Source organism: Amblyomma maculatum, chromosome 2, assembly GCF_055883805.1.
Source record: "Amblyomma maculatum isolate TAMU_Amacu chromosome 2, ASM5588380v1, whole genome shotgun sequence".
Taxonomy (NCBI): domain Eukaryota; kingdom Metazoa; phylum Arthropoda; class Arachnida; order Ixodida; family Ixodidae; genus Amblyomma; species Amblyomma maculatum.
Window position 1 is genome coordinate 73,592,757 of NC_139345.1, and position 8,723 is coordinate 73,601,479.

General features: G+C 50.7%; 1 long non-coding RNA gene across 1 annotated transcript; it reads right to left on the reverse strand.

The window, feature by feature from the left end:
* Window positions 1-1,218: 1,218 nt before the first annotated feature.
* Window positions 1,219-5,637, reverse strand: LOC146199004 (uncharacterized). Its single transcript, XR_014705035.1, has 3 exons — window positions 5,346-5,637; window positions 3,605-3,809; window positions 1,219-2,535 (listed from the first exon to the last, which is right to left on the reverse strand). It is a non-coding gene; the product is annotated as an uncharacterized LOC146199004 (long non-coding RNA).
* Window positions 5,638-8,723: the final 3,086 nt, after the last annotated feature.

The following is an 8,723-nucleotide window of genomic DNA, read 5'->3' on the forward strand; positions in this document are numbered from 1 at the left end:
TATTGTAATGGCAAATTAAGGTTAATTTGGTTTGGTTTGTTGGGTTTAATGTCCCAAAGCAACTCAGGCTATGAGAGACGCCGTAGTGGAGGACTCCGGAAATTTCGAACACCTGGGGTTCTTTAACGTGCACTGACATCGCACAGCACACGGGAGCCTTTGCTTTTCGCCTCCACCGAAAAGCGGCCGCCGAGGCCGGGATTCGATCCCGCATCCTTGGGAACAGTAGTCGAGCGCCGTAACCACTGCGCCACCCCGGCGGGGCACAAATTAAGGAATTGGTAATTAAACGAGCAGTGACTACATGTTCGCGAACTAGCTATCGCGTCATACCCTTAAAGGCGGAGTTTAAGTGTCCCACAGAACTTTTTGCTCGTACGAAATGTCCAACCTGAGTTGAGGTCATACTTCTCGCATTTTTCCAGCGGCACTGGTAAAAGCATCCGTCAAGAGTACACAATCCAAAGGTCTTGCTGTTTAGTGGGACTGTTTAGCATATCTGACTGTGTAAAGCTTAGAGGACTGAGGACTCAAAGGCCTTCTGCTTTCGACAAGCTATGGTCACTGAGGATGCAAAACGAGGAAAGCTGCCGCATTCAGGAGTAAACCCTTTTTACTTGTACACTTTTTAATGAGGCTGTACGTGCTGCTGCGAATCAGTGTAAACAATAATGTTCTATTATGGTAACGCCATCTTGAATGGGTACATCGACAAAATGTATATAAGAATGTACCCAAGCGAACATCCCATCCGGGTGGCGTCCGCCAAGACAATTACGTGTAATATAGAGCTTCATTTGTGTTTGCATCAAACTTGGTCGAGTTGGAACTTCCTTATCTCTAGGAGCTCTGCGATCAGCACTCACGAACGAATGAATGAATGCATGAATAAAGGAATATTACTTTGTTAGCAAAGCGGCAACCTTGGTCCAAGCTGCTCGAAAAAATTACTATAAGACAGCCTCCCCACGATCTCCCACGTTACGCTGGTCCTCCAGCTGCTTCAACGATCCTTCTTCGCCAGGTAGCGGGGTGATAGGGATGCCATGAAGAGCTTCGCAACGTGACGAAGGTTTGCCGCAACTGAAGGCGAGAATTCTCTCGCCAGTTTTCAAGCTGAGTGGGCGAGGCTGTTGCGACGAAATGTCGCCGTGTTGATTGTGATGGGGATGGAGATTGCTTGCAGAATCCGTCGAGGTTTCAGGCAGACATTTAAAATTCTGTTTTTTTTTTTTTTGCGTTGCTGGCAACAGCGCGGTCTGTACAGACTGATGGTGGGGGAAAAAAATCGGTTTTTAATAGCACTGAACTAGAACATACGGTTATTCGTTTTCTCTAAGCTAAGCGTCCATTAGCTTTCTACATTAATTGTTATAGTGGTTATCATTATACTGCGCTGTGCCTCGTAATACTTTTCTGTCATTTATTTTTGCCTCTCATCGCATTCTGATTACGAAACCAAATTCAAGACAGTGATAGAGGACGCTATGCCTTCTGCACCTTATAATAAAAGAGGTTCCTTTCTGCATTTTTTGTTTTGGCTTATTATGCCACAGATACTATATAATATACCATCTTTGCCAAAAGTAACCAGACTTGATAGTTTGCTTCTAACTCGTATAGTGGTGCCCTACCTAAAGGCTTTCTCAAGAGTCAAACGGTCTTGAAAGGTGGGGAGAAGTTCTCCTTACCCTAACACGAAATTTAGGTGTGGCTCTAGAAGTGATGTTATTGTCCCGGTATACAACTGCGAAGCGAACTATGTAGCCTCGTTTCTTCTAGAAAAGACTGTATGCTTTTTGGCTAGCCCCTATTGCAGCATAAAACTGACGCACTGCTTAATAAATGCTTTCTAATTAAATGCGATATGAACGTCGTAGCTTTACTTCGAGAACCCTGCAGTTTCCGGTTGACCAAAGTCTCGAGGCCCACGACTCTGATTCCCTCTCTCTCTCTCTTTCTTCCTTTATCTCTACGAGGCGACTTATGTCAATGCAGTTTGACAAAGCGCGAAATCGCAGTATTTCTGCAATGTCCCCATTCTAATCACGTCTTATCTGCCCTGGTCTCGAAGCCTTTTCCACCGAGACACGTAATATATATGCGTTATCTGGGCAGATGCGTCGTTGCCCTTCCGACTTATCTGAAAGAATCGGCATCGGAACTTTTCCCCCTCTACAACGATAGTGACACACCAGGGCCAGCTTAGGGACAGTGATGCACCTTTACTGTGCTTTGCGGAGTGGTCGAACAAGGAAGTTCGCGCAGCGATTCAGTGACAGCGCTTGCTTCCAACGACGCTTCCACGCCGGTTCCTAACTCGAGCCGAACGAACAAAACAACGCAGAGGTTCCAGTTTTGCACGGGCAGCTCGAGTCAGCCCCAGGGCGTGCGCTGTCCCGCGCCGTACCGACCGCACGGGGCCGATGAGCTGAAGCAAGACTGTAGAGGGAGCAAAAGGGCAGAGTCGCTCTCGAGTTGGTCACCAATAAGTCTTCTCCGGCGCCTCTGTTCCTTTTCCTTTATTTTGCTGTTCTGCAACGACAACATAACAACAATTAAATTTCAACATGGCGACGTAACGAAGAAGGTCCCGGCTTTATCCCTCTATATATTTCTGTTTCGTTGCATTAGGTGCATACCGGTACGAATTAATTTAACCATACATGTGCTATCATTTATGCCCATAGGAATACCGCATGCGTAACGCTGCACAGACGATTCTACACTTACAATCGAGATGCTGCCAAATAAGCGTGGAGTCGATACAGTCTGATTCGACACTAGAGGCAGTCGGAAAGGAGTCGTAGCGCCAGCACTGTCTCGATGCTTCTAGCCCCTTCAGTCGGCAGCCACACGAGGCAAGCGCCACAGAGGCACGACTGCAGAGAAAGCTCTTCTGGCGACGTTTGGTAGTATCGTCAATTCAGGGTACGAATAGGCGCTTCCGTTCCCGCTAAATAAATCATGATCAATTATACTTTGAAATTTTCCTGTCTAGTTTAGGTCTTCGGATTCTGGCATTCAGGGTCGCGCTAAAGATTACGAAAAGAACGTTATACTGAACTAGAGCATTAAGTCTATGATTGAAACGGAGAGGTCGAGGACTGTAGCAGATAAATTACTCTTCGGCATACAAATTAGGGAAAAAAAGCGGAACAAAAAAATCAATCGATGATGATGGCTTTCTAAGCATTCTTTCCAAATATGGAGCATAGCTTCCACTTTTAACATCTACTGTGGTGAGTACTGTGGTTCGTTTTCGAGCCATTTTGAAAGACTTTACGCCTAGTACCCGCAAAAAAGACGAAGTTTTTTTTTTGAGTAACGAAAATTTGCAGAAACATTCTCACTCAATGCACTCTTATCAACTTTACACGTTAATACACGGCGCGCGGAAGCGTACAGACTCTTCAAACCATAGGTCTGTGAGAAGAACGAAAGCGCCTGACGTCATCGGCGCCATTTTTGCGTTTCGCATATGTCCCCATATGTGCATGCTGCTTGGAAGTTTCCTCAATGCAAGTGCGAAATTGAGCTTGCTGAGCAGGCCCCAAAATGGAGGTGAACAAAAAAAAAAGGAATCGCTGCATGGAACACGAACCTCTTGCTCTTTCGAACGTTGCATCCATCCTCTTCCAGCAACTGGACGCGGGCGGCCGTATACTTCCGTCTCGAGCGACGCAGCAGCATGGGCTTCAGAAGCAGCCTATAAGTGCGGTCTGTGTGTGCCCAAGTGTCGCGCGGTCTGCCGAGCAGTGCTCGCAGCTGCGGACCATCGCCGTCGACAGCATTGTTCCGAGCAGCGCCTGGATCGGAGAGGGGAAGGAGGAGACGGCGCACACCTTGACGTCAGCGCGCCAAGTCCGTCGGAAAAGGCAGCAGCGAAGGCGTTTAGCAGCGCGCCTCGATTGGGTGTGCCCCCCTTCGCCTTTATCGAGGCCCGAAATTCGGGGCTATTAAATATTCCATGACCCGGCGGAGCACACACGCCAGCGCAGACCCACCGGCACGCGAGGACGCCCGACCGAGGGGCTCGCCCGTGGTTCGATGATGATGACGACTACAACGCCCATCCAAGCAGGAAGCGTTGCTTTTTCTGCCTCTCTGCGGGGGCACTTAGCCGCCGGCACGACGACTGCACCACTCAAGCGTCGTCACTTCTGGGCTTAGGCTCTGAGAATCGCAGTATGATCACCTCGCATCAGACATTCTATCAGATCATGAAGAGACAGTCAATCATTAGGAACGTTAACGGGGCCACGAGGCTGCCTGTACCGTTGAGGTTGCTGTTCAACGGCCACAGCAGCAGCTTTCAAAGACTATCTGCACTAGTGCCTTGCTACTAGAGATGCGCGCCGCTCGAAGCGCGGGAAGCGAACTGCTGCCAGCCTGTGGACTCGATTGCCTATGCTGTGGGATATTCATAAACCTTATCGAAGCTTTTAGACGTCATTGGCTTAATACCGTCATTGTTTAGGCGTCGTTGGGTGGAAGGCGAGGGAGGATAGCGAAGCATCGCGTTTAGTTTTAGCGCGCTGGCGCCGGAGCTGTAACGTGGCACATGAGTCATGGTGCCTGCCTGCTGCAAGGCGCGCGTACGCAAGGAGGCGTTGCAGTTTTGCAGCAGCCCGCACCTCGAGCGCTCGATCGGTGAGCGATCCGCCGCATTAGAGACAGCGGAGCGAAAGGGAGGAAAAGAGAGCACCGAAGCGAAGCGAATGGTACAGGCGATTGATTCACGCCCGACTGGGACAGAGTAGCCACAATGTCATCGGATGATAGCCGTGTGCAGGCTTAAGACAGCTCGAACTTAGTGTTTTCAATTTGGACCTCTGGCATTCAGCTTCGTCACCTGGCGCCCAGTGGCACGGCAGCGATCAAGCATGCACATGACGCGGCGGATCAAAATCACCACCTTCGCAGTGCTAAATGTACCCGTACTTAACGGTTTTCCTTGTACTTCTGGCTATAGAACTGTGGGCCTAGACAATACCGCACGAACCTCCAGAACATCCAAAAGAGGGCATGGGGCCGGTTGCCTAACGCTTTTTAAAGTTCCTACACGTGGAAAACCTAGCGATATTCTGAGTTTCAGGAGGCGCATTGTGCTCAGAGAAAGTGATTCCCGCCGAAGGTTAAAAGGGCTTCATGGCAGCGCGTCTCACGGAAGGCTGCCAAAACACTGTAGTGGGCGGCGTATCACGTCCTCTGTTATACCAAACCTGCTTACTCGAGATAAAAGAAGTCTTGCGGGAAGGCTAAATTTGCGGAGGGCTAATATTCAACCACGCCTTCTTCCGAAACGAGATCTTCAGTACGTTTCGCCTCATTGCAGAACTCACCTCTGCTGGGGGGCAAGAAGGCGAGTGAAGACTGCTCGCTCGGCGTTCGCCTCCCGTGCCACGTGCAACGGCGTCCGCGCCGCCTCTCGTCGCGCCGGCAACGTGCACGCGATCGCACCGGCACCTCCGCTGCTGCATGTCCGCCGCGTCTGGACTCCGGGCCCAAACTGAGGCCCAACGTGCGGCTCGAGCTGCCGGCTCCGGTGCAAGGCGCCGGGTCACGTGGTCGCGGTCGATGTGAACCTCCCGCCGAGATGTCAGCTGCGGCCGCTGCACAAGCCGCGGCAGCCGCGTCTTCGCGCGCGCCGAACGGAGGAGGGGTGGTACGATATAGAGTGCAGAAGTGGGCGCCAGCGACACCTGCCACGCGAACTGAACGCTGTGTTTCTTCCATAATTCTTTCTCCCCCCCAAGCACACCCTTTCTCCTCCCTTTTTTTTCTTTTTTTTTTCCTGCTATCTGATTAGGCCCCTCCACGCTGTCGATAAGAGAGCGGTCGCGATTGCGATTTCATCGAGGAAGTGTGCGGTCGCGGGTGGTCACTGCAGCGAGTGTATAGATGCTGCGGAGCGTGCTGTCTCGCCGATTGTTACAGCGGCGACCTCTGCTTCTTTTTCGCGCTCTCGGTTTCAATACAAGTGTACGAGTGCCTTTACACTCTTGTTATGAAGGTCGTTCGGCGCAAATGCGTTGAGACAAAATATATTATTCGACATGCGCGTAACATGTGGTGCGCGTCAAGCTCTGCAAAGGCTGCGCAGAAACCAGATATTCTCGCTCTGTGGCCTGGGCGCATTGGTCATTTTTATTCCATAACTATTCTAACATAACTTGAAGATGGGCTAGATGGTGCATTGCAACTTGACGAAAGGTAAAAGCGCACAGGAAGACGCGTACTCGAGTGAAGACGACACAGGACACGCGCGTGTCCAGTGTCGTCTTCACTCGAGTGTGTCTTCCTATGCGCTTTTATTTAGTTGCAATATTCTAACATTGCTAATGTGGTTCATTTGTTATTTGTAAAGGGTCACAAGAGAGTAAATAGCCCACAGCGGCGTTTTGTAATGTACTAGACTGCGCTGGCGAATGCAGCCGTAGAGTAATGCCGATGGATGGGTGGACTAAACTTTAATGTCCAACAGAGAAGGTGATCTGCCCGCCCCCCGACACGCAGATCAGGGGGCGGATGCCGCCGCCTCAGATGCAGGCTGGGAGGTCTTGGGTCTCAGCAGCCTCTTCAGCCAGTTGGACGAGTAGGAGCTGGAGCTCAGGGTCCGAGCTGCCCAGCAGGGTCTCCCAGGTGTCTCTACTGCCTATATTGCGCGTCGCCCTGAGAGAATACGGGCATTCCCATATTATGTGGTCGAGGGTCCCTCTCGCCCCTCGAAGATTGCACTTATCACTCCTGGCCTCAGGGAACATGTGGTTCGCCATAACCGGGTGCGGATATGTATAAGTTTACAGTCACCTCCACACGACTGCTTGTCTGCTGTTTAATGTCGGGTCTGGCGGGGTACCAGTGTATACGATCTAATCTATAGTGCTGCGTGATCAGCAAGCGCTCTCCGCTCCCTCGGTCATCAAGTGGCCCTGTCGTGGCTCGGCGGTAGAGATCTCGAGTCAGCTTGTAGGCCGCCTCATTGCCGGAGACGGCTTCGTGCGCAGGAGTCCAAATTATTTGAATTTTCCTATCCAAATTTTTCTGGCCTAGGATTCTGGCTGCTAAGGGCGAGATCCTGCCCTTGGTAAAATTTTGTATGGCAGTTTTGCTCTCACTGCTGACAAACTTCGCTTCCGTTCCGACGCAAGCTAATGCGATTGCAGTTTCCCCGGCTATTTCTATGCTCCGCCCGCGCAATGTGGCAGCTGTCACGGGATTGCCCCGGCCGCTGACGACCGTTGCCACCGTGAAACTGCCACCACCTCCCGCCGCGTCTACATAGGCCACCTCATGTTCCGAAATTTCGCCGCATCTAATATTTAAGGTTTCGACTCGTTTTCTTCCTCCTGTCTTTGTTATATTCCGGGTGCATGTTTTTTGGCAGGGGGAAATCATCAGATTTTGTCTGACTTCCCTATCTACCTCCACCTTGACTGTGGGACCCCTATCCGGATTTATTCCAACTTTCGCCAAAATAACTCTTCCTATCTTCGTGATGCTAAGCCGCTCAATTTGAGAGGTATGTCGAACCCTTGTGCCTTGCACCGCAAAGCACCAACGTGGCGCCACCTGCAGGTCATTTGCCCCGGAAAGTTAGTTCCCAGGACATGCTCACTTCTTTTTGCTCAGTGCTTTTTACTAAGCGAGTGAAGGCGCGGCTGGAAAGACGAAGATGAGACAATAGCAAATTGAAACAAGGGAAAAACCGAAGAAGTCTGCAAACATTTGAAACCCATCAGGTCGGGAAGCGAACGAAAAATCACATGGATTTGATTGAAAAACTTTATTTTCACGAGAAGAAGCCGATTTACAACCACCCCCGGCATGTAGGCCTAGGAGACGGGGGCCGCTGGAACTTGCTGTGCGATGTCAGTGCACGTTGAAAATCCCCAAGTGGTCGAAATTACTCCGCAGCCCTCCACTACGGCACCCCTTTCTCTCTTTCCGCTTCCACTCCCGCCTTCTTCTCTTCCTTTATGGCGCGGTTTAGGTGTCCACACGACAAATGCGACAGATACAGCGCCTTTACTTTTCTGTGAACCAATTTATTATTATTAGCACTGCCAGGAAAGCCGCGTCAGAAAAAATAGAAAACTGAGCACAGCGTAGAGAAACAAAATAAAACAAAAACATGGAAGAAAGGAAAACTAAAACGCCAACAGAGCACAGCATATATGGCCAACTCGTCCAAAACTTTGCGGTTCTTTGTGATGCAACTGTCGTTTGTAAGACGTAAAACCTACCCAATTTTTCGTCCTTCCTTTATACAAAGTGAGACTGCTCTTTCTACTCCACTCCCTCTCCTTTCGGATCAAATGATCACAGAAGACGCATTCTCAATAGGCCAATAATGGACGTGGGTCACCTTCGCTGGTCAGTGCGGTGGTTAGGGTTGAAGGGTGGCTGTTCCTGGCTCTACGGGGCTGGAACTGGCGCTAGCCTGCCACCGTATTTTTATCTGTTGTAGGCCGTCATTGCACCCGCCACCGCTTAGGTGGTGGATGACGGCTGTTGCGGCGCACGTCTTTCTCTCCCTCTTCTTTCTCTTTATTCTCTACCTTCTCTCTTCTGTCCTCACGATCCCCGCCGGGGTGGTGCAGGGGTAAGACGCCCGACTACTGTGCCGGAGTGCCCGGGTTCGAACCCGACCTCGGCGGCTCCGTTTCGATGGAGGCGAAACGAAGAGGCGTCCGTGTGCTGTGCGATGTCAGCGCACG